Source organism: Pleurodeles waltl, chromosome 2_1 (assembly GCF_031143425.1).
Source record: "Pleurodeles waltl isolate 20211129_DDA chromosome 2_1, aPleWal1.hap1.20221129, whole genome shotgun sequence".
Classification (NCBI taxonomy): Eukaryota; Metazoa; Chordata; class Amphibia; order Caudata; family Salamandridae; genus Pleurodeles; species Pleurodeles waltl.
The window spans coordinates 478,914,973-478,941,857 of NC_090438.1; positions in this window are offsets into that span (position 1 = coordinate 478,914,973).

A 26,885-nucleotide genomic window follows, 5' to 3' on the forward strand; every position below is an offset into this window, starting at 1 on the left:
AGAGAAGCATCGGGATTGGTTGGGGAGGTAAGAAGAGGAGCTGGAGCGGCAGATCGTGGAGGGGCAGGTAAGTTTATTATTTCTTTACTGCCCTGTTCCGCAACCCCTGCTCTGCATGCTGCCCCACCCCCAGTCCTTCTTGGTAGCCGCCCTTGCCACATCATTAAAAAAATAATCTATGATGTGCCAATGGTTCCATATTCACCTATTCAAATAAGATGTGATAAGCCAAATTAATTGATTAAATCTGATGACAATCCAGATGGAAAGTTACTCGGGGAGGGCACCATAATGCAAAACATTAATGTGCACAGCTACAGAGATTATTTTACACATCTCTATGTTTGATGAGATGTTTGTTTCCCAAACATAGAGGTCTGATAACCAACTGGTATAAAACAAAAATACATAATGATAAGGTAATTTAATGCATAACCATCACTTTATCAGACACTGTCTTTCCATATTATATGTGACCTTTGCTAAAATGTACCCAAAACTGCCCCTCTGCAGTGGTAGTCGTTTCATGGTGTAATAAGAACATGTACAGTTTGCCTGCTCTACATCATGCACTCTTCTTTTAACACAAGCTTTCCAATTGAATTGCAGTCTCATCCACTTTAATGGTGAAGTCGGATTTTTAAGAAATATTTAGGGAAAGTAACTTTTAGAAAGTTTGCCTCCTTGAACCTCCAGCCGGCTAATTCGCATTAGCCAACTGACAGCTGGTACATAAGTGGTTGATCTTGATGAGATACGAAAACAACTCCCAGAACAGAAATATGGTTTTAGCATGGGATTATGTTTTTTTCCTTGCAGGAAGACCAGTTAGTGCGTACCCAGGAATTTCATTAACTCCCAATGGATCTTGACATTTCACGAGCAAATGTAAGGTGAGACCTGGAGAAGGCACCAATTTGTTCCCTCAGCCATCCTGGCATGAAATCGAGTTGGAGGGAAGCAAACCCTGAGAACAAGTTTTAAGTGAACAGAGAGGAGGGGACTGCTCATGTCCCTGGCCATCCATGTGGGTAAGCACATAGACTCTGCACAAGGGAGTAGGGATCCACCGACTTGTATTTTAGGGGTTAGGTGCACTGTGGGATTGTTTGCAGTAGGGTAAACAAGAACTGCTGCAAAAGTAGGGAAGTTTGCTCCTTGGAACTTTTACCCAATTGGTTAGAAAGGACCAAGAGTCACCACCACCCACTAGCTGGTGGCAACCGTAAATGTGGCACTCCAAAGCATCCTCCTCAGAACACTTTCTGTACCTGTCAAAGAACAGAAGAGGACTGAACCTCGGTAGCTGTGATCTGAGAGGAGCCCTGATGGACCGGATGTGCTGCCTCATGTATCCAGGACACAGAAGTGGACTCCAAAGGTAAGTGGACTAACCTGCTATGCGGCTACAGGGCCACAACAAGCTGCAAGTGGCCTTTTTCTGAAGTGACTATTAACTGTGCTAACACCAACCCCACCCATGAAAGCAATGAAGTAGGACATGCAGTAGAACAGTATCCTAGTAGGGGAGACAAGACATACAAACCATCATCTAGGATTTCCAGAGCGAATCCCCTCTTATAAAAGAAATGCAGTAGCAAGATTAAAAACAAATCATTTGAACCAACCACCCTTCTGCTTGATGCATGGCAAATCAACACAGCTCAAATAATAAAGCAATACCTAGAATCTTCCACAACCACTATCTAGGCAAGCCCTCCCTCTTTTACCATCAGTGTCATGCTCTCTGCTTTCATCAAAAGAGTGGATAGATGATGCCCTGCTTGCAGTTGCTATGACTGAGCCTCTGCCAGCATAAAGACACATTCTCTACCTGCTGCAGGTCTGTACATCACCGGGGAGGTAGTATTTGGCGATGCTGAAACAATAACCATATCTTCCAGCACCTTCAGCATCTCTTATGTCTGAATAGGCCCAAACTAAGTGGAGAAATACAGATGAAAGAAGGACCAACAACTGCCATTCCATACCTTGTTTTGTTCTCTCGATACAGAGGAGAGGTGGCAGATCAGTGTCCAGAGAAGTACTGACTACAGAGCATGTTTTTATTGCTTTGATATGAGAGCAGTCAAAATGAAATTCTCTTTCCATTGCCTTTATGTCATAGCAGTACAAAAAAGGGTTTCAAGTACAGTATTTTGTACCCAAATCTTCCAATGAAAGTCACACATAAAATCCATGTTCTAATTTATGCAATCAGGGCTGGATGTCAGTATCAGGTCTGCTAATCCAGTTCACTCCTTTGATTTACCTGCAGTATTCATCATATAATCAACTTCTCCACTTTTCTATCGGATAAACTGAAGAAAAAATATTGAAACATAGTGATACCGAAGTTTTTTATGATTAAATACATTATCACCAAAAGACAGCAAAACAACATAGAAGGCTAACAGAACAAAACAATAGTCCTCCTTACAACCCTGGCGGTCGGTGTTAAAGTGGCAGTAATACCGCCAACAGGCCGGCGGTAAAAAAAATGGGATCATAACTACAGCGGAAACCGCAAACACATACAGCCACTTTAACACTCCCCCGCCACGGCGGTAGCAACAAACACCGCGGCGGTAACCACCAACAGACAGGCGGAAGTCAATGTACCGCCCACCCCGTCACAACCCGTCCATCCACCAGCTTTTCCGGGGCAGTACCAATGCCATCAAAGCATGGCAGAAACAGTACCCAGAAGGGGAACCACTCACCTTTCAACACTCAACGAAGAACCAGGACGCCATGGAGCCCGAGCTGCATGTCCTCCCCATGCTGGCCTACCTCCTCATCTACCAGGAGTACGAACAGCGGCAGCGACAACCACAGTGAGTACTGCACCTAGTACACAGGGGAGGGGAGGAGGAAAAAGAGAGTGACACACACATGCATCACGCAACACTCCCACCCCCACCCACAACACCATACACACAAACACATGCAACAACATTACATTTACACCCTGTAACCCACTGGAAGAACACAAGGACAAAAGGATCAGTGATATTTTAGAAATAGTCAGATATACAGTACATAATAATTTTAAAAACAGTATTTACAAAAATACACAATATGTACATAAGGCGGTACATTGTCCACTCAAAATGTCTGTGGGCCACTGGGCCAAAGCTCATAGGCCAGGCCCACACTTGACTCCTGCCTCAATATGGAGAGAACACTGCAGGGCATCAGGTCGAAAACACACAGGCACCTCAGCCGGAAGATGGAGTAACTCCACTGCTCCTGGAGGGGACTCCATGCCCACAGCGATGTCCGGGGAGTGCAAAGCCACAGTGTCTCTAGTGGGTGGTTTTCCTACAGCTTGGTCCTGGGGAGTGCAAAGCCACAGCCTCTCTGGTGCGTGGTTTGCCCACTGCTTGGTCCTGGGGAGTGCAAGGCCACAGTCTCTCAAGTGGTTGGTTTGCCCACTGCTTCGTCCTGGGAAGTGCAAAGCCACAGTCTCTCAAGTGGGTGGCTTATTCCACTAGTTCTGGAGGGGGCTTTGTGCCCAGTCTGCTTCATCCTGCCAAGGATAGGGTGAGTGGATGCCATTCTCCACTGGTTCTGGATGGGGCTTTGTGCCCAGTCTGCTTCATCCTGCCAAGGATAGGGTGAGAGGATGCCATTCTCCACTGGTTCTGGATGGGGCTTTGTTCCCAGTGTGCTTCACCCTGCCAAGGATAGGGTGATTGGATGCCATTCTCCACTGGTTCTGGAGGGGGGTTGGTGCACAGTGTGCTTCATCCTGCCAAGGATAGAATGAGTGGATGCCATTCTCCACTAGTTCAGGAGGGGGCTTTGTGCCCAGTGATGCAACACTTGTGGTGTGACAGTTCACAGTACCTCACCTAGGTGTCTGAGGCACGAGATTTGCAGGGACCAGGTTGCATGATAGTCCATGGAGGCAGGGCTAGAATCCATCCCACGGCGGCTACGGCTGCAAACTGGTGCTAGTGCTGGTGCTGGTGGGGGTGCTGCCAGTGGTGGAGGGAGGCTCCAACCCTTCTCCTGCAGCCTCTGACAGCTGTCCACGTTGGCTGCTGCTGCTGGTAGTGGTGCTACTGTCAGCGGTGCAGGTGGCGGTGCTTGTGGTGGTGCTAGCGGCGGTGCAGGTGGCGGTGCTGGCTGTGGTGCAGGTGCTGGTGCTGCCAGTGGTGGAGGGAGGCTCCAGCCCTTCTCTTGCAGCCTCGGACGGCTGCCCACTGGGGCTGCTGCTGCTGGCAGTAGTGTTGCTTGCGGCGGTGCAGAAGGCAGTGCAGGTGGCGTTGCTTGCAGCAGAGCTGCTGTCGGTTCTGGCCGCGGTGCAGGTGGCGGTGCTGGTGGTTGAGCTGGTAGCCACCAGGCCTTCACCTGCAGCCTCGGATGGCTGAAGTGGCTTGCCTGGTGTTTTCTGCCCCTTCCTCACCTTGGCAGATGGTGGTGTGACCTTGGGTCTGGCAGCTGGAGTCTTTGAGGTGGCCTTGCTGGGTGGTTGTGGCTCCTTTCCCTTGCTGGATGCTGTCCCCCTCTTCACCTTGCCAGGTGGCAGGATGGCTTTGGCCTTGGCAGGGGTTGGTGACACACTGAGCTGGGCTAACGGGTGCCCCCTTTGAGCCTCAATAGCTGCAGGAACCACAGCGGCGTCGACTTGGTGGCTGAGGTGCTGGGCTGGGTTCTGGCTTCCCTGGCCCGAGGGGAAGGATGGGGGGAGGGTAGGGAAAAGGTAAATGTTTGCCAGGAAAAGCTTCTTGTGGACACAGGGGCGGGAAGAGGGAGAGGGTTTGGGAGTGGAGGAAGAGGGAGTGGTTGTAGGAGGTGTCTGTCTGTTGAGTTTGGGTGCAAGTGCATGGGCTGGATGCTGTTGGGAGGTGGATGGCTGTTGAGTGGGTGGGTGCTTGTGTTTGTGTACTTTGGGAGAAGGGGTCACAGACACACTGGGAGAGGACACAGGGGACGTGTGCATGGATGTGGGGGTGGTGACTGCCAGTGAGGGTGTGTTGTGATGGGCATGCTGGTGATGGAGGTAGTGGATGAGGATGTAGTGCATGCAGGTGTGAGTGGAGACGCTACTGGGAGGGAGGTGGATGATGAGGAGGAGGGAGACACAGTGGAGGCAGTGGATGTTGGTGTGTCTGCATGGGGATGGTGCCTGTGTGAGTGCCTGTGAGATGAAGTGTGGTGCTTGTGTTTGCCTGAGCCACTTTTGTGTGTTGATTTGGGTGAATGCTGGTCTGAAGGTGGGAAGCAGGGACAATGGCTGCCATCAGTGCGGAGGCCAGAGCCTGAAATGCTCTCTGATGGGCCGCCACGCTAGAGTGAATGCCCTCCAGGTATGCATTTGTTTGTTGCAAATGCCTCTCGACACCCTGGATGGCATTCAGAATGGATGACTGCCCAACTGTGAGGGATCTCAGGAGGTCAATAGCCTCCTCACTGAGGGCAGCAGGGCTGACTGGGGCAGGGCCTGAGGTGCCTGGGGCAAAGGAGATGCCCACCCTCCTGAGTGAGCGGGCACAGGAAACACGCTGAGGGGCTGCTGGGAGGGCGGTGCTGGTAGGGTGGTGGCGGCTGTACCTGTTGTTTGGGTGGGCACAGAAGTGTCCGCCACTGTAAGGGAGCTTCCATCTGTCTGTGGTGTCCCCTCCTGTCCCTGTCATGGTGCTCCCCTCGCCCTCCGTCCAACTGGTACCCTCACCATCGGTGGATTAGGCCTCCAGGCCCATGTCACATGCAGCTCCCTCCGTTGCCTCTGCTCCTCCGCCAGATGATGCTAATGCACACAAGGACTGGGTGCAAAACAAAAAGGTGGGTGGAGAGACAGAGGATACACTTGGTCAATGCCAGCAACAACACTACCGTTGGCGTACACAACACACAGGGAGCAGCCCTATGAACTAGGCCATGCACTACCAGTTACTAAGATAGTCACCAGCCCACGGGGTACAATGCCGAATGCCATTAGCTGCACACCTGAAACCCACAGGACCCTGCCAAGTAGTTGATGCCCACTAACACTTTTGGGGTTGGAGTGCTTCAGAGCCTGCCCAACAAGGGACCTACTCTGCCATGTTCGCGCTGGCCTGGGGCACCCACAGCCCACATCCCCCACCCAGGTAAACCTTAACACGCGCACAGTCATGATTCTGAATCTGTACTCACCCCCTTGTGGCTTCTGTGATGCCTTCAAGCGCCCATCCAACTCCGGATAGGCCACCGCCAGGATGAGGAACATCAGGGGAGTCAGGGTATGACGGGCACCCCTTTCCCATTGGGAGGCCAGCCCCAGCTGGGCCTCGGCCATCTTCCTTTCCCAGCAGCGCAGGTCCTCCCACCGTTTGCGGCGGTGGGTGCTCCGCCTGTCAAAGACCCCCAGGGTCCGCACCTCCTTGGCGATGGCACGCCAAATACCCTTTCTCCGATGGGCACTGACCTGCATGCCAAAGACAGAAAAAAAAGCAGAAAAGGGAATTCGTTAACCGTTCAGACCATCACACTCATGGCCCACCAGATCCCTCCCAACCCCTGACGCACATACATTGACCACAATACATGCAGCACTCTGGCCAGGACGCCTCAGCCCCCCATACATGTGGCTTACACACACAGCAATCCATACATTCATGGTCCACACATCATTCTCACAATGTACTCACCTGTTTGTCTGGAGGACCATAGAGTAACGTGTACTGGGGTAGGACCCCATCCACCAGTTTCTCCAACCCCTCTGCAGTGAAGGCAGGGGCCCTTTCCACAGACAGATGAGCCATTGTCGCTTCCTGACACAGGTCACAGCAGCACTTGCAGTGAAGGTTCTCTCCTGTTGAAGGTCAGGTAGCAAGTGAGTGAATAGCTAGAAAATGGCAGTCACGTCCACGGTGGAGCGTACCGTCACCACTGGTGTACATCGCCACTTGCTCCTGGAACCCATAGGGCCCAATGATAACCAATGTGAAGTTGCGCGGCGGTCGTCGACTGCCTACTGCAACGGCGCACAACGCCAGCGGAATTACCTCATATCCACTTTTCCAATCTCACAGGTCAGGCAGCCGCCATTTCAGGGGGGCACAGGCCATGGCACCTAACTGCGTCACAGCAGACATTGGCACAGCGACTGACTCTCGGATTCACATACAGGTTCTGTAAAGGAAAAGATGCATCATTATTTCAATTGATGTGTGAATATGACCCTCTGCTCACCGTTTTCCTCCATAGGCTTCAACCGCTGAGGATGAATATGGGATGGTGACATCCTCCGGTGTACAGACCCCTGGTGGACCTAGCGACTATGGAGGACAGACACATTATACTAACATACAGACTTGATCAGGCCACCATCCAAGAACTGTGTACCCAATTGGAGCCAGATTTCAGCTATCCGCCAGCCCACAGGTATCCCCCCTCTAGTGCAGGTCCTGTCAGTGGTCCATTCCCTGGCAAGTGGTTCCTTCCAAACAACAGTGGCCATGGCATCAGGGATTTCTCAGCCAGTGTTCTCTAACGTGTTGCTGAAACACATGCACAGCTACATTGTATTCCCACAGGTGGAGGATTTGGCTACAGTGAAAGCTGACTTTTATGCCCTGGGACATATCCCCAACATCATTGGTGCCACTGATGGTACACATGTGGCATTTGTCCCCCCTCGGAGAAATGAACAAGTTTTCAGGAATAGAAAATGCTATCACTCTATGAATGTGCAGATTGTGTGTTTGGCGGACCAGTACATCTCCCATGCGAATGGCAAGTATCCTGGCTCTGTGCATGACGCCTTCATCTTGAGGAATAGCAGCATCCCATATGTGATGGGCCAACTCCAGAGGCACTGGGTGTGGCCAGTAGGTGAGCCCAAGGACCCCACCCAGTATAAGTTGGTGTCTGGGTATGGGTTTGTCCCTAAGGGTTAGTGTGTGTCTAACAGGTATCCCTTGATATTTGCAGGTGACTCTGGTTACCCCAACCTCTCATGGCTACTGACTCCAGTGAGGAATGCCAGGACAAGGGCAGAGGAACATTACAATGAGGCACATAGGCGAAAAGGAGGATAATTGAAAGAACCTTCGGCCTCCTGAAGGCCAGGTTCCGGTGCCTCCATCTGACAGGTGGATCCCTGTACTACTCACCCAAGAAGGTGTGCCAGATCATCGTTGCATGTTGATGTTGCACAACCTGGCCTTGAGACGCCAGGTGCCTTTTCTGCAGGAGGATGAGCCAGGAGATGGTCTTGTGCCAGTGGTGGAGCCTGTGGACAGTGAGGAAGAGGAGGCAGAGGAAGAAGATGTGGACAACAGAAGTAATATAATACAGCAGTACTTCCAGTGAGACACAGGTAAGACACTGTAACTTCACTTTACATTTCAGTTTTCTGTTGGACATTGTACATGGCAGCCTGATTTCCTTATGTCTATGGCCACTTACTGTACCCTTTGGCATCTCTATTTTCAAATCTCTGTGCCCCACTCTGGCTCCTGGTATGTTTACTGCTGCCCACTAAAAGTCATACCAATGTATATATTACTGTACATATGACTTGCAATGTTTTGAGACTGTTGTACTAATACATATTTCAATCATTTGACAGACTCAAGATTTGTATTTGTTTCAAGGGTGTTTATTTAAGTGCTCATACGTAGAAGGGGGTGTGCAATGGGCTGGGCTGATGGTGGAGGATTGTCCAGTTAGAGTCCAGTCTCTTGGTATCACAGGTGCATTGTCCAATGGGGCATTGGAAGGGGAGTAATGGCAGTTCAAGGTGGACAGGGTGACATATTGGGACAGAAAGGTGACAATCAGGAGAGTCCTATTTCCTGACGGGGGTGTTGGCAATGTTCTCTGGCTTCTGCCTGGATCGCAGGGACCGTTTGCGGGGTGGTTCTCCTTCTCCAGGGGGTGGGTTGCTGGTGGCCTGTTGGTCCTGTGGTGGGCCTCCTGTCCACTAGTGCTGGCGGAGGTGGAGGGTTGTTCTTCGGTGTTGGTAGTGTCAGGGGCCCGTTGTTGTGCCACTGCCTCCCTCATGGTCTTGCCCATGTCTGCCAGCACCCCTGCAATGGTGACCAGGATAGTGTAGATGTTTTTGAGGTCCTCCCTGATCCCCAGGTTCTGTCCCTCCTGCAGCCACCGGGTCTGCTACAACTTGTACAGTATCTGGCCCATGGTTTCCTGGGAATGGTGGTATGCTCCCAGGATGTTGGTGAGTGCCTCCTGGAGAGTCGGTTCCCTGGGCCTGTCCTCCCCCAGTCACACAGCAGTCCTCCCAGTTTCCCTGTTGTCCTGTGCCTCTGTCCCCTGAACCGTGTGCCCACTGCCACTGACCCCAGGTCCCTGCTCGTCCTGTGTTTGTGGGTTTGCATGGGGTCCCTGTAGTGCTGATTGACGTGTCCTGGGGACAGTGGCATGGGCCCACTGGTGTTTCCTGAGGGGGGAGCCTCTGTGGTGGGTTTGGACTGTGGCAGGGTTACCGACTGTCCAGAGGTCCCTAACGGGCCAGGTTGGTAATCGTGATCCAGACGTGAAGAGCTGCTATCATCACTGTGGGCCTCCTCTGGGGGGGGGGGAACTGGATGTTGTTGGCAACTCCTCTCCGGTGACGTTGAGTAGGGGTCCTGTGGGGATGAAAATGCAGTGTTATTGTCTCTCTAATGGGCATGCTATGGTGACGGGTGTCCATGCAGGTCTGTGATGTTGGTTCATGGATTGGTGTTACATGCAGGGCTTGGTTTTGGGATGGGTTGTGATAGTGGGGTATATCTGAGGTGGTGGAGTGATGGGTGTGAGGGTAGGGGTAGGAGTTTGTGATGGCATGCAGGTAGGGTGGGGGATATAGTAGTAAAGATTTGACTTACCAGAGTCCAGTCCTCTTGCTACTCCTGCGAGGCCCTCAGGATGCATGATTGCCAAGGCTTGTTCCTCCCATGTTGTTAGTTGTGGGGGGAGGAGGTGGGAGTCCACCACCTGATGTCATCCCTTGTTCTGGAGTGCTGTCCCATGGCATTGACCCTCTCCTCCATTCTCCACCATAGCTCCATCTTCCTAGCAATGGACGTCTGCTACACATGTGATCCAAATAGCTGTGGCTCTACCCGGATGATTTCCTCCACCATGACCATTAGCTCCTCTTCTGAAAACCTGTGGTGTCTTTGGCGTGCCATGGATGTGGTGTGAGTGATATGTGTGAGGATGAGTGGGGTGATGTGTGGGGTGATGTGTTGTGGTGTGTGCTGTGAGGTGCGTGGATGGTGTATAGGTGATGGTGTTCTGTGGCTCAGATTGAGTGGGTGCTCCTGGCTTGTGTCTCTCTGTGTTGGCAATCTTTTGTTTCGGTGAAAGGGTTGTGGGTAATGTGGGTGTGTGTTTTATGTTGGTGTGAGTGTGTAGGTGTGGTGTGTGTATGTGTGTCAGGTGTGTGTAGTTTGAATTGTCCAATGTGGTGGTGTTTTGTAAGTGTGTGTATTTTGAGCGCAGGGGTGTGTACCGCCAATGGTTTACCGCGGTTGAAAGACCATCACGGTGATTCATGGGTCCTGATACTGTGGGCGTATTCCTGTTGGCATAACGGTGTGGGTTTTGGTACCGTCAATTTACTTGTGTGACTTGTGTGGGTGTCTGTATAGTGGCAGATTTCTCTGTGTGGGTCATAATACCTGTAGCGGAATACCGCCGCAGTCATGGTATGTTGGCGGCCGTCAGCACGGCTGTAGGTGACATTTACCGCCAGGGTTGTAATGAGGGCCAATATTTCTTAGCATGCCTTTATGATTTGTGCTAGTGGGGTCCTCTCGTGCATTGCAACAGTACTTTATTATAATGAATTATACAGAGTCTTGCTGCAACTCATCACTACTGCATTTCTTTTATAACAGGGGCTTTGTTCTGGAGTTCCTGGATGATTGTTTGAATGTCTTACCTCATGGCGTTCATCAGGCTTCTCGTAATTGATTTTTGGCTCATTTGCTTCCCCAGCCTTTTTTTGGAAGCACACCGTGTGCGATTAAGAGATTAAGAGAACATTTATTTCAAGCCTTTTTTCCCAGCAGCCATGTTTTGGTCTAGATGAATGTTTTTTGAATAGCCAGTTCCAAGAAATAAATCCACAAAACAATTTAATGAAACATCACATGCATATAGGCTCCAGTTTATCTGTTTAGGCGACAGAAATGCTATTGAACTAAAGCAAAATATAGTCTAACTTTGAATAGATATTAATTGATTCTTTTTTGCGTATTTTTTCCAGCAAATGGTAAACCCACTGGGAAAACATCTATTAATGCCAAAACAAGCTATAAAAAACATAACAAAGGATAGTGAAGGGGATTGGCCCTGATTTCTGAAATTAGATTTCAGAAGATTTCAAAAGTCATGACTGAATATTCCTGTTGGGAAATTGTTTAAGAAGGGGTTTGTAATTAAAAATGCGAACAAGACGTAGTCAAGCAGTCACAGTGCAGGCTCTTAAGATAGAACTTGTGACATTTTCTAAGATAAGAAAAAAGAATGTCAGTCTGGTAGACCTACTATGGCTATTCCTTTAAGCGCAGTCTCCTTTTCAACATTCAACCATAGAACACATATTCTCATTGTTCCTCTTCCCCGCTATAACATTTTCCCCCCAAAAATGGGAAATTGCACAGCGAGGGATAAGGCCTTAGCTTCAGACAAAAGCGTAACGTGAAATGCCGAAAAATGTGCCCGTGCCTAGTACTTACCTCAGGGAAACTGCAGACTGTACCAGTAAGAGTGCAAGTGATTTTAAAATGCCACAAATCAGAGGGATGTATCCCAGCTAGGCATATAAGGGTGTCATCTCAATCTCAGATGGTTCACAAGGATTAATCACATTATTAAGGATTAAGGCAGATTAACCACCAGCGGGATAAGGCAAAAGCTATTTTGATTCTAGTTGTAGTAGCCATGATGGTGGTGGTGGCCATTGTGCGACCTGTGCAAGTCCTACATGTAGTTCCGGGATTGTTGAATGGGAGGAGTTAAATATGAGGGTGTATTGCGCTGTGTGTCCGCACGTAGGACAGTTATTTTGCGTATTCTTCTCCATCCATTATAGCTAAGGGAAATATAAAGGAGGGCATAGTTATTTTTGTTTTTTTTTTACCTCCCTAGACCGCTTTTGTTTTTTTACCTAGGTTTTTAAACGCAAACCAAATTGCCAATTTCTCAGAGAACCTAGAAAGATAAGGTGGAAACACCTTTACATGTAGAGACTGTACTAAATCTGGTTTAAATGTACAAAATAGATGTATTTGAAGAACACACACTTCAAATAAATGTTTTAAAAATGTAATAAGTAAAGCTAGATTGCTTGCACAATCACTATGTAGTAAAATAGCTGCCCACTTCCAGCCTCAGGTCCATGTCCAAACAATTGATCAAAACTATTGATGGACCACACATTGGTGGTCATTACAACCCTGGCGGTCGGTGTTAAAGCGGCGGTAAGACCGCCAACAGGCCAGCGGTAAAAAAAATGGAATTACGACTGTGGCGGAAACCGTCAACATAGACAGCCACTTTAACCCTCCGACCGCCACAGTGGTACAAACAAACAGCTTGGCGGTCACCACCAACAGACAGGCGGAAGACAATGTACCGCCAACAGTATCACAACCTACCAATCCGCCACCTTTTCCGGGGCGGATTCACTGCGAACAAAAACACGGCGGAAACAGGACTTCGAAGGGAAAACGCTCACCTCTACACACCCCACGAGGAACCAGGACGCCATGGAACCAGAGCTTCACATATTCCCAGCTTTCATCTTCTTGCTCCTCTACCAGGAGCAGGAACGCCGGTGGCGAAGACCACAGTGAGTACTGCACCTACAACACAGGGGAGGGGGGAGGGAAAAAAACAGGGACACACACACGCAACATGAAACACCCCACCCCCACCCTCACCCACGACAACACACACACTAATACATATTGATACATCACAGTTACACCCCCTAAACCCCCCCGGAAGAATGCAAAGACAAAAGGAAATGAGTGTAACCATTGTAATCTATTAAAATCCAGTACGCAAAAATATATATACACTATTAACAAATATATACACTAAAGAATAGAAGTCCGTAGAACACTGGGCCCACACTGCATGGGCGAGGCCCACAAAAGGTACCCAAACATGACAGAGAGAACACTGCAGGGGCATCAGATAGAAATAAAACAGGCACCTCAGGGGGAAAGGAAAGGGAGGGCACCTCAGCCGGATGAGTGCACAACGCCAAATCAACGAGGAGGCCACATGCCCACTGTTCAATCCTGGGGAGTGCAAAGCCACAGTCTCACAAGTCTCTACAGTGGGTGGGTTGCCTACTGTTCAATCCTGGGGAGTGCAAAGTCACAGTCTCTCAAGTCTCTACAGTGGGTGGGTTGCCCACTGTTCATTCCTGGGGAGTGCAAAGCCACAGTCTCTCAAGTCTCTACAGTGGGTGGTTTGCCCACTGTTCAATCCTGGGGAGTGCAAAGCCACAGTCTCACAAGTCTCTACAGTGGGTGGGTTGCCCACTGTTCAATCCTGGGGAGTGCAAAGCCACAGTTTCTCAAGTCTCTACAGTGGGTGGTTTGCCCACTGTTCAATCCTGGGGAGTGCAAATCCACAGTCTCTCAAGTTTCTACAGTGGGTGGTTTGCCCACTGTTCAATCCTGGGGAGTGCAAAGCCACAGTCTCTCAAGTGGATAACAGTCTCCACTGGTTCTGGAGGGGGCTTTGTGCCCAGAGTGCTTCATCCTGCCAAGGACAGAGGTAGTGGATGTAAGTCTCCACTGGTTCTGGAGGGGGCTTTGTGCCCAGAGTGATTCATCCTGCCAAGGACTGAGGTAGTGGATGTAAGTCTCCACTGGTTCTGGAGGGGGCTTTGTGCCCAGAGTGCTTCATCCTGCCAAGGACAAAGGTAGTGGATGTAAATCTCCACTGGTTCTGGAGGGGGCTTTATTCCCAGAGTGCTTCATCCTGCCAAGGACAGAGGTAGTGGATGTAAATCTCCACTGGTTCTGGAGGGGGCTTTGTGCACAGAGTGCTTCATCCTGCTAGTGGCGGACTCAGTAGCGTTAGTGCTCTTGGTGCTCATGGGCCAGCGGTGGTTGTGGCGGCGGTGTCCATTGCATCGGTGCTTGTGGCGGCGGTTTCCTTGGCAGCGGTGCTTGTGGCAGCAGTGTCCTTGGCAGCGGTGCTTGTGGCGGCGGTGTCCATTGAAGCGGTGCTTGTGGCGGCGGTGTCCATTGCAGCGACTCAGCTGCTGGCGGTCCTGTCTGGGCCAGCGGGTCTGGTGCTGGCGGTCCTGTGTGGGCCAGCAGGCTGCTGCTGGCGGTCCTGTCTGGGCCAGCGGGCTGCTGCTGGCGGTCCTGTCTGGGTCAGCTGGCTGGTGCTGGCGGTCCTGTCTGGGCCAGCGGGGCTGGTGCTGGCGGTCCTGTCTGGGCCTGCGGGGCTGCTGCTGGCGGTCCTGTCTGGGCCTGCAGGGCTGCTGCTGGCGGTCCTTTCTGGGCCAGCGGGGCTGCTGCTGGCGGTCCTGGCTAGGCCAGCGGGGCTGCTGCTGGCGGTCCTGTCTGGGCCAGCGGGGCTGCTGCTGGCGGTCGCCTCCTGGGCAGCGGGCTGATGGTGGTCACCTCCTGGGCAGCGAGGCTGATGGCGGTCATCCCCTGGGCAGCGGGGCTGCTGGCAGTCGCCTCCTGGGCAGCGGGGCTGATGGCGGTCTTCTCCGCCGTGCCGATCTTCCCAGACTTGCCAGGTTTCTTGTGCCCCTTCCACACCTTTGAAGGTGTCGCAGCTGTCTCCACACTCCCACCTGTACCCCCGGGAGCGGCTTTGGTGGCGGTGTCTTCCCCCTCTCCCACCGGGCACTGGCCAACTTTTGATGCTTGACAGGTGGGGGATTGTCCGTGCTGTGGCTCCTTGCAACACTGGCTGTCCTGCTGCCTGGTGCACTCCAGAATGCGGTGACTACTGGCACCACTGATCCTGGCGATGTCATGGCTGAGGTGCTAGGTTGGGACCTGGAGAGTCGGGCCCTAGAGGACTGACAGGGTGGGGTAGGTGAGGGAAAGAGGTCAAGGGTGGACACGAAGGCCCGTATTTATACTCCGTTTGCGCCGAATTAGTGTTGTTTTTTTCAACGCAAATTCGGCGCAAAACTAACGCCATATTTATACTTTGGCGTTAGACGCGTCTAGCGCCAAAGTATTGGCAAATAGCGTCATTTTTTTGCGTGAACGCCTTCCTTGCGTTAATGAGATGCAAGGAAGGCGTTCCCGTCTAAAAAAATGACGGCGACGCAAATGCGTCGTATTTATACTCCCGGGCAAAAATCACGCCCGGGAGTTGGCGGGTCAAAAATCCCCGCATTTGCGCCACTATTTAACGCCTGGGTCAGGGTAGTCGTTAAGGGGCCTGTGGGCTCAAAATGAGCCCACAGGTGCCTTTCCCTGCGCCCAGGGAACCCCCCTGCCACCCCTGCCCACCCCAGGAGGACACCCAAGGATGGAGGGACCCACCCCAGGGACATTCAGGTAAGTTCAGGTAAGTATCATTTTTTATATTTTTTAATTTTTTTGGGTGGCATAGGGGGGCCTTATTTGTGCCCCCCTACATGCCACTATGCCCAATGACCATGCCCAGGGGACATAAGTCCCCTGGGCATGGCCATTGGGCAAGGGGGCATGACTCCTGTCTTTACTAAGACAGGAGTCATGAAATGGCGTCTGGGCGTCGTAAAAAAATGGCGCAAATCGGGTTGAGGCGATTTTTTTGCCTCAACCTGACTTGCCCCATTTTAAGACGCCCTAACGTCATTTTTACCCAACGCCGGCGCTGCCTGGTCTACGTGGTTTTTTTCCAGGCACACCAGGCAGCGCCGGTCTGCTTGCGCCGGCTAACGCCATTCCATAAATACGGCGCCCACATGGCGCTTCAGAATGGCGTTAGACGGCGCTAAATTTTTTGACGCTAAACTGCGTTAGCGCAGTTTAGCGTCAAAAAGTATAAATATGGGCCGAAATGTTTCTTGGGAACACTGGGATGGGTAGCTGGAGGGGGTTTGGGAGTGGAGGAAGAGGTTGTGGTTGTAGGAGGTGTACGTTTGGTGATTTTGGGTGAAGGTGCATGTGCTGGAGGCTGTCAGGTGGATGGCTGTTGGGTAGGTGTGTGCCTGCGTTTGTGTACCTTGGGAGGTGGCGTCACAGACACACTGGGAGAGGACACAGGGGATGTGTGAATTGTAGTGGGGGTGGTGACTGCACGTGAGCGGGGTGTGGTGGTGATGGAAGTAGTGGCTGTAGATGTAGTGCATGCAGGTGTGAGTGGAGACGAGACTGAGAGGGAGGAGGGAGACGAGGAGGAGGGGGACACACTGGAGGCAGTGGATGTTGCTATGTCTGCATGTGTGTGATGTTTGTGTGAGTGCCTGTGGGATGTGTGGTGCTTATGTTTGCCTGAGCTTCCTTTGTGTGTTGGAGTGTGTGCATGCTGGTCTGATGGTGTGCTTGGGGTAGGCTGAGGTACAGGGGTGTGGGTCTGGGTAGAGGAAGTTGGAGGGGGGAGGCTAGAGACAGGGACAATGGCTGCCATCAGTGCTGAGGCCAGAGTCTGAAAAGCTCGCTGAAGGGCTGCCTGACCAGAATGAATGCCCTCCAGGAATGCATTTGTCTGTTGCAACTGCCTCTCTACACCCTGGATGGCATTCAAAATGGTAGACTGCCCAACAGTGAGGGACCTGAGGAGGTCAATGGCCTCCTCACTGAGGGCAGAAGGGGTGACTGGGGCAGGGCCTGAGGTGCCAGGGGTGAAGGTGATGCCCAACCTCCTGGGTGAGCGGGCACGGGGCAAAGGCTGAGGGGCTGCTGGGAGGGGAGTGCTGGAAGGGGGGTGACGGCTGTACCTTTAGATGGGGGGGGCACAGATGGGCCCACCACCACAAGGGAGCTCCCATCAGAGGACGAGTCCTTGTCACTGGTGTCAGCACCTGTCCCCGCCGTGGAGCTCCCCTCGCCCTCCGTCCCACTGGTGAAATCAGACTCCATAGTGTCGCCCTCCAGGGCCATGTGGGATGCAGCTCCCTCCTGCTCTGGTGCCACTGCTCCTCCGCCTGATGATGCTAATGCACACAAGAACAGGGAGACCACAAAAAGGGGGGGACGACAGAAGAAAGACATGTTGAGTGCATGCATTATCGCTACCGTTGGCGGACACGACAGACACAGAAGCCCCCTGCACTACGCCGCTCACTTGGGGTCCACTATTCAATCCCTGGGACATGGCCTCCAAGGCTATGGGCGGCATCTGTACACATGGATGTCACAGGAGCCCTGACTAGGTGTAGTTGGCACTGTACCCAGGTGGAGTGGGGTGCCACAGGGCCTGCCAGAAAAAGGAGACCTAATTAGCACACTCGCCCTGGCCTAGGGGAACCCACAGCCCACCTCCCCCACGCAGACACCTCCACTGCGTGCTAAATCAGCAGAATGAGAGTGTACTCACCCCCTTGTTGCTGCTGTGATGCCCTCAAGCACCCATCCAACTCCGGGTACGCCACCGCCAGGATCCTGAACATAAGGGGGGTCATGGTGTGACGGGCACCCCTCCCACGTTGGGAGGCCATCCCCAGCTGGGCCTCCGCCGTCTTCTTGCTCCAGTGGCGAATGTCCTCCCATCTCTTACGGCAGTGGGTGCTCCGTCTGTGATAGACCCCCAGGGTCTGGATGTCCTTGGAGATGGCATGCCAAATATCCTTCTTCTGGTGGGCGCTTGTAAGGAAATGCCTCCTTGGCATGGTTACCCCCTGACTTTTTGCCTTTGCTGATGCTATGTTTTGAATTGAAAGTGTGCTGAGGCCTGTTAACCAGGTCCCAGCACCAGTGTTCTTTCCCTAACCTGTACTTTTGTTTTACACAATTGGCACCCTGGCATCCAGGTAAGTCCCTTGTAACTGGTACCCCTGGTACCAAGGGCCCTGATGCCAGGGAAGGTCTCTAAGGGCTGCAGCATATCTTATGCCACCCTGGGGACCCCTCACTCAGCACAGACACACTGCTTGCCAGCTTGTGTGTGCTGGTGAGGACAAAACGAGTAAGTCGACATGGCACTCCCCTCAGGGTGCCATGCCAACCCCACACTGCCTATGCAGTATAGATAAGTCACCCCTCTAGCAGGCCTTACAGCCCTAAGGCAGGGTGCACTATACCATAGGTGAGGGCACCAGTGCATGAGCACTGTGCCCCTACAGTGTCTAAGCCAAACCTTAGACATTGTAAGTGCAGGGTAGCCATAAGAGTATATGGTCTGGGAGTCTGTCAAACACGAACTCCACAGCACCATAATGGCTACACTGAAAACTGGGAAGTTTGGTATCAAACTTCTCAGCACAATAAATGCACACTGATGCCAGTGTACATTTTATTGTGAAATACACCCCAGAGGGCACCTTAGAGGTGCCCCCTGAAACCTTAACCAACTACCTGTGTAGGCTGACTGGTTTTAGCAGCCTGCCACACTCGAGACATGTTGCTGGCCACATGGGGAGTGTGCCTTTGTCACTCTGTGGCTGGTAACAAAGCCTGCACTGGGTGGAGATGCTATCACCTCCCCCTTGCAGGAGCTGTAACACCTGGCGGTGAGCCTCAGAGGCTCACCCCCTTTGTTCCAGCGCCACAGGGCATTCCAGCTAGTGGAGTTGCCCGCCCCCTCCGGCCACGGCCCCACTTTTGCCGGCAAGGCCGGAGGAGATAATGAGAATAACAAGGAGGAGTCACTGGCCAGTCAGGACAGCCCCTAAGGTGCCCTGAGCTGAAGTGACTCTAACTTTTAGAAATCCTCCATCTTGCAGATGGAGGATTCCCCCAATAGGGATAGGAATGTGACCCCCTCCCCTTGGGAGGAGGCACAAAGAGGGTGTACCCACCCTCAGGGCTAGTAGCCATTGGCTACTAACCCCCAGACCTAAACACGCCCTTAAATTTAGTATTTAAGGGCTCCCCTGAACCTAAGAATTTAGATTCCTGCAACTTACAGAAGAAGAGGACTGCTGAGCTGAAAACCCGTGCAGAAGAAGAAAGAAGACACCAACTGCTTTGGCCCCAGTCCTACCGGCCTGTCTCCTGCCTTCCAAAGAAACCTGCTTCAGCGACGCTTTCCCTGGGACCAGCGACCTCTGAATCCTCAGAGGACTGCCCTGCTTCAAAGAGACCAAGAAACTCCCGAGAACAGTGGCCTTGTTCAACAAAGACTGCAACTTTGTATCCAGAGGAGCAGATTTAAAGACCCCTGCAATCCCAGCAAGAAGCGTGAGACTTGCAACACTGCACCCGGCGACCCCGACTCGACTGGTGGAGAACCAACACCTCAGGGGGGACCCTCCGGTGACTCAGAGACTATGAGTAACCAAAGTTGTCCCCCCTGAGCCCCCACAGCAACGCCTGCAGAGGGAATCCCCAGGCTCCCCCTGACCGCGACTGCCTGACTCTAAAATCCCGACGGCTGAAAAAAGACCCTGCACCCGCAGTCCCCAGCACCTGAAGGATTGGAACTTCAGTGCAGGAGTGACCCCCAGGAGGCCCTCTCCCTTGCCCAGGTGGTGGCTACCCCGAGGAGCCCCCCCCTTGCCTGCCTGCATCGCTGAAGAGACCCCTTGGTCTCCCATTGATTTACATTGGAAACCCGACGCGTGTTTGCACACTGCACCCGGCCGCCCCAGTGCCGCTGAGGGTGTACTTTTTGTGTGAGCTTGTGTCCCCCCCGGTGCCCTACAAAACCACCCTGGTCTGCCCTCCGAAGACGCGGGTACTTACCTGCTGGCAGACTGGAACCGGGGCACCCCCTTCTCTCCATTGAAGCCTATGCGTTTTGGGCACCACTTTGAACTCTGCACCTGACCGGCCCTGAGCTGCTGGTGTGGTGACTTTGGGGTTGCTCTGAACCCCCAACGGTGGGCTACCTTGGACCCCAATTTGAACCCCGTAGGTGGTTTACTTACATGCAAGAACTAACATTACTTTACCTCCCCCAGGAACTGTGAAAATTGCACTGTGTCCACTTTTAAAACAGCTAAATGTGTTTTATGTAAAAAGTATATATGCTATTGTGATTATTCAAAGTTCCTAAAGTACTTACCTGCAATACCTTTCAAATGAGATTTTACATGTAGAATTTGAACCTGTGGTTCTTAAAATAAACACAGAAAATATATTTTTCTATAACAAAACCTATTGGCCTGGATTTGTCTCTGAGTGTGTGTTCCTCATTTATTGCCTGTGTGTATGTACAACAAATGCTGAACACTACTCCTTTGATAAGCCTACTGCTCGACCACACTACCACAAAATAGAGCATTAGTATTATCTCTTTTTGCCACTATCTTACCTCTAAGGGGAATCCTTGGACTCTGTGCATACTATTCCTTACTTTGAAATAGTGCATACAGAGCCAACTTCCTACATTGGTGGATCAGCGGTGGGGTACAAGACTTTGCATTTGCTGGACTACTCAGCCAATACCTGATCACAAGACAAATTCCCAAAATTGTCATTAGAAATTGATTTTTTGCAATTTAAGCTATTTTTCTAAAGTCTTAAAAGTCCTGCTAGGGCCTTGTGTTAGTCCCTGTTTAGCATTTCGTTTAGAGTTTAAAAGTTTTGTGAAAGTTTGAATAAGAACCTAGAAATAGTTTTAGATTCTTAAAAAGTATTCCACGCCGGTTTACCCCTGGCCCAAGGAATCCGCCATGGCGGCGCTGCTTGCAGCACCGCCATGGGGATTCCGACCCCCTTCCTGCCATCCTGGTCCTGGCGGAACAGGATGGCGGGAACGGGTGTCGTGGGGCCCCTGGCATGGGCAGTGCAGGGGTTCCCTCACAGGGCCCCATAATGATTTTCAGTGACTGCAAAGCAGACACTGAAAATCGCGATGGGTGCCACTGCACCCGTCGCACGCCAGCAACTCCGCCGGCTCCATTCGGAGCCAGCTTCATCGTTGCTGGGGCTTTCCCGCTGGGCCGGCGGGCGGCCTTTTGGCGGTCGCCCGCCGGCCCAGCGGGAAAGCCAGAATGGCCGCCGCAGTCTTTTGACCGCGGTGCGGTCATTCGGCGGTAACCGCATGGCGGGCGGCGCCTTAATGTCTAGTACAGATGTGAATGTGATGGAACTCGACATCACCCCTTACCTCCATCTTAAGATGAGGGAGCTAAGGTCACTCTGTAAAATAAATAAAATAACAATGGGCCACAGACCTTCCAAAATACAGCTCCAGGAGCTTTTGGCAGAGTTTGAAAAGGCCAACCCCTCTGAGGATGACAACCCAGAGGATGATAGTGACTTGGAGGAGAATTCCCCCCTTCCAGTCCTAATTAGGAAGATCAGGGACTCTCAATCCCTGACTCCAAACATAATAGTCAGAGATGCTGCTTCCCTCACAGGAGGGGCCAGCACCTCTGGAACCACTGAGGATAGCCTCAGTGTAGATGACCTCCTGTTAGCCAGGATGGCCAAAAGATTGGCTTTGGAAAGACAGATCCTAACCATAGAAAGGGAAAGACAAGAGATGGGCCTAGGACCCATCAATGGTGGCAGCAACATAACTAGGGTCAGAGATTCTCCTGATATGTTGAAAATCCCTAAAGGGATTGTAACTAAATATGAAGATGGTGATGACATCACCAAATGGTTCACAGCTTTTGAGAGGGCTTGTGTAACCAGAAAAGTGAACCAATCTCACTGGGGTGCTCTCCTTTGGGAAATGTTCACAGGAAAGTGTAGGGATAGACTCCTCACACTCTCTGGAAAAGATGCAGAATCTTATGACCTCATGAAGGGAACCCTGATTGAGGGCTTTGGATTCTCCACTGAGGAGTATAGGATTAGATTCAGGGGGCTCAAAAATCCTCGAGCCAGACCTGTGTTGATTTTGTAGACTACTCAGTAAAAACACTGGATGGTTGGATTCAAGGCAGTGGTGTAAGTAATTATGATGGGCTGTACAATTTATTTGTGAAAGAACACCTATTAAGTAATTGTTTCAATGATAAACTGCATCAGCATCTGGTAGACCTAGGACCAATTTCTCCCCAAGAATTGGGAAAGAAGGCGGACCATTGGGTCAAGACTAGGGTGACCAAGACTTCCACAGGGGGTGACCAAAAGAAAGGGGTCACAAAGCCTCCCCAGGGGAAGAGTGTTGAGACATCCAAAAACAAAAATATTAAAGAGTCTTCTTCAGGCCCCCAAAAACCTGCACAGGAGGGTGGGCCCACAGCCTCTTCACAAAACAATTTTGGGTACAAGGGTAAAAACTTTGATCCCAAAAAGGCCTGGTGTCGTAGCTGTAATCAGCCTGGACACCAAACTGGAGACAAGGTCTGTCCCAAGAAAACTACCACTTCTAACTCCACTCCAGCTAACACTGGAATGGCTAGTCTCCAAGTGGGATCAACAGTGTGCCCAGAGCAAATCAGGTGCCACACTGAAGCTACATTAGTCTCTGAGGGTGGGGTGGATTTAGCCACACTGGCTGCCTGGCCTCCTAACATGCAAAAATACAGGCAGCAGCTCTTAATTAATGGGACAAGTGTAGAAGGCCTGAGGGATACAGGTGCCAGTGTCACCATGGTGACAGAGAAACTGGTTTCCCCTGGTCAATACCTGGCTGGACAAACTTATCCAGTCACCAACGCTGACAATCAGACTAAAGTACATCCCATGGCTATGGTAACTTTAGAGTGGGGAGGGGTCAATGGCCTGAAACAGGTGGTGGTCTCCTCAAATATCCCAGTAGACTGTTTGCTTGGAAATGACCTGGAGTCCTCAGCATGGGCTGAGGTAGAACTGAAAACCCATGCAGCCATGCTGGGTATCCCTGAACTGGTGTGTGTCAAGACAAGGGCACAGTGCAAGGCTCATGGTGAAAAAGTAGAGCTGGAGTCTGGAAAAAGGGCCCAGCCTACCAAGAGAAAAGGAAAGTCAGCTGGGAAACCAGCTGCAACACAACAACAAAAAGAGGACCTCTCTTCTCAGGAAGAAGTTCTGCCCTCTGAGGGAACTGAGCCTATGGAGTTAGAACCTTATCAGGTTGAGCTCTTAGACCCAGGGGGACCCTCAAGGGAGCAGTTGTGTAAGGGGCAAGAAACCTGTCCTTCTCTTGAAGGCCTTAGGCAGCAAGCTGCTGAAGAGTCCAATGGCAAGAAAACTGGAATACATAGGGTCTATTGGGAAGATGGGCTCCTGTACACTGAGGCAAGAGATCCCAAACCTGGTGCCACTAAGAGAGTGGTAGTGCCTCAGGAGTTCAGAGAGTTCATTCTGACCTTAGCCCATGATATTCCCCTTGCTGGACATTTGGGACAAACCAAGACGTGGGAGAAACTAGTCAACCATTTCTACTGGCCCAACATGTCCCAGAAAGTTAAGGAGTTTTGTGTCTCCTGTACCACCTGTCAAGCCAGTGGTAAGACAGGTGGACATCCAAAGGCCCCCCCTTTGAAAGAGTGGGTGTGGACATAGTGGGTCCACTTGAACCTCCCACAGCCTCAGGAAATATGTACATCCTAGTAGTAGTGGATCATGCTACTAGGTATCCTGAAGCTATTCCCCTTAGGTCGACTACTGCCCCTGCAGTAGCCAAGGCCCTCATTGGTATCTTTACCAGAGTGGGCTTCCCTAAGGAGGTGGTGTCTGACAGAGGTACCAACTTCATGTCAGCATACCTGAAACACATGTGGAATGAGTGGGGAGTGACTTATAAATTCACTACACCCTATCATCCACAAACTAATGGCCTTGTTGAGAGATTCAACAAGACATTAAAGGGCATGATCATGGGGCTCCCAGAAAAACTCAAAAGGAGATGAGATGTCCTCTTGCCATGTCTGCTTTTCGCTTACAGAGAGGTGCCTCAGAAGGGAGTAGGGTTCTCACCCTTTGAACTTCTGTTTGGCCACCCTGTAAGGGGACCACTAGCTCTCGTGAAAGAAGGCTGGGAGAGACCTCTTCATGAGCCTAAACAAGACATAGTGGACTATGTACTTGGCCTTCGCTCAAGGATGGCAGAGTACATGGAAAAGGCAAGCAAAAACCTTGAGGCCAGCCAACAGCTCCAGACGTTTTGGTATGACCAAAAGGCTGCACTGGTTGAGTTCCAACCAGGGCAGAAAGTCTGGGTTTTGGAGCCTGTGGATCCCAGGGCACTTCAGGACAAATGGAGTGGCCCTTACCCAGTGCTAGAGAGGAAGAGTCAGGTCACCTACCTGGTGGACCTGGGCACTAGCAGGAGGCCCAAGAGGGTGATCCATGTTAACCGCCTTAAGCTCTTCCATGACAGGGCTGATGTGAATCTGTTGATGGTAACAGATGAGGATCAGGAAGCTGAGAGTGAACCTCTCCCTGATCTTCTCTCATCAAACCCTAAAGATGGTTCAGTAGATGGAGTGATCTATTCAGACACCCTCTCTGGCCAACAGCAATCTGACTGCAGGAAGGTCCTGCAACAGTTTGCTGAGCTCTTTTCCCTAACCCCTGGTCAGACACACCTGTGTACCCATGGTGTGGACACAGGAGACAGCATGCCTGTCAAATACAAAATATTCAGTCTGATCAAGTTAAGGAAAGCATCAAGGTGGAAGTCCACAAGATGCTGGAATTGGGAGTAATTGAGCACTCTGACAGCCCCTGGGCTAGCCCAGTGGTCTTAGTCCCCAAACCTCACACCAAAGATGGAAAGAGAGAGATGAGGTTTTGTGTGGACTACAGAGGACTTAATTCTGTCACCAAGACAGATGCCCATCCCATTCCTAGAGCTGATGAACTGATAGACAAATTAGGTGCTGCCAAATTCTTAAGTACCTTTGACTTAACAGCAGGATACTGGCAAATCAAAATGGCACCTGGAGCAAAAGAAAAAACAGCATTCTCCACACCTGATGGGCATTATCAGTTTACTGTTATGCCCTTTGGTTTAAAGAATGCCCCTGCCACCTTCCAAAGGTTGGTGAATCAAGTCCTTGCTGGTTTGGAGTCCTTTAGTGCAGCTTATCTTGATGATATTGCTGTCTTTAGCTCCAGCTGGCAGGATCACCTGGTCCACCTGAAGAAGGTTTTGAAGGCTCTGCAATCAGCAGGCCTCTCTATCAAGGCATCCAAATGCCAGATAGGGCAGGGAACTGTGGTTTACTTGGGACACCTTGTAGGTGGAGGCCAAGTTCAGCCACTCCAGCCTAAGATCCAGACTATTCTGGACTGGGCAGCTCCAAAAACCCAGATTCAAGTCAGGGCATTCCTTGGCTTGACTGGGTACTATAGGAGGTTTGTGAAGGGATATGGATCCATTGTGACAGCCCTCACAGAACTCACCTCCAAGAAAATGCCCAAGAAGGTCAACTGGACTGTAGAATGCCAACAGGCCTTTGACACCCTGAAACAAGCAATGTGCACAGTACCAGTTCTAAAAGCTCCAGATTACTCCAAGCAGTTCATTGTGCAGACAGATGCCTCTGAACATGGGATAGGGGCAGTTTTGTCCCAAACAAATGATGATGGCCTTGACCAGCCTGTTGCTTTCATTAGCAGGAGGTTACTCCCCAGGGAGCAGCGTTGGAGTGCCATTGAGAGGGAGGCCTTTGCTGTGGTTTGGTCCCTGAAGAAGCTGAGACCATACCTCTTTGGCACTCACTTTGTAGTTCAAACTGACCACAGACCTCTCAGATGGCTGATGCAAATGAAAGGTGAAAATCCAAAACTGTTGAGGTGGTCCATCTCCCTACAGGGAATGGACTTTATAGTGGAACACAGACCTGGGACTGCCCATGCCAATGCAGATGGCCTTTCCAGGTTCTTCCACTTAGAAAATGAAGACTCTCTTGGGAAAGGTTAGTCTCATCCTCTTTCGTTTGGGGGGGGTTGTGTAAGGAAATGCCTCCTTGGCATGGTTACCCCCTGACTTTTTGCCTTTGCTGATGCTATGTTTTGAATTGAAAGTGTGCTGAGGCCTGCTAACCAGGCCCCAGCACCAGTGTTCTTTCCCTAACCTGTACTTTTGTTTTAGACAATTGGCACCCTGGCATCCAGGTAAGTCCCTTGTAACTGGTACCCCTGGTACCAAGGGCCCTGATGCCAGGGAAGGTCTCTAAGGGCTGCAGCATATCTTATGCCACCCTGGGGACCCCTCACTCAGCACAGACACACTGCTTGCCAGCTTGTGTGTGCTGGTGAGGACAAAACGAGTAAGTCGACATGGCACTCCCCTCAGGGTGCCATGCCAACCCCACACTGCCTATGCAGTATAGATAAGTCACCCCTCTAGCAGGCCTTACAGCCCTAAGGCAGGGTGCACTATACCATAGGTGAGGGCACCAGTGCATGAGCACTGTGCCCCTACAGTGTCTAAGCCAAACCTTAGACATTGTAAGTGCAGGGTAGCCATAAGAGTATATGGTCTGGGAGTCTGTCAAACACGAACTCCACAGCACCATAATGGCTACACTGAAAACTGGGAAGTTTGGTATCAAACTTCTCAGCACAATAAATGCACACTGATGCCAGTGTACATTTTATTGTGAAATACACCCCAGAGGGCACCTTAGAGGTGCCCCCTGAAACCTTAACCAACTACCTGTGTAGGCCGACTGGTTTTAGCAGCCTGCCACACTCGAGACATGTTGCTGGCCACATGGGGAGAGTGCCTTTGTCACTCTTTGGCTAGTAACAAAGCCTGCACTGGGTGGAGATGCTATCACCTCCCCCTTGCAGGAGCTGTAACACCTGGCGGTGAGCCTCAGAGGCTCACCCCCTTTGTTCCAGCGCCACAGGGCATTCCAGCTAGTGGAGTTGCCCGCCCCCTCCGGCCACGGCCCCACTTTTGGCGGCAAGGCCGGAGGAGATAATGAGAATAACAAGGAGGAGTCACTGGCCAGTCAG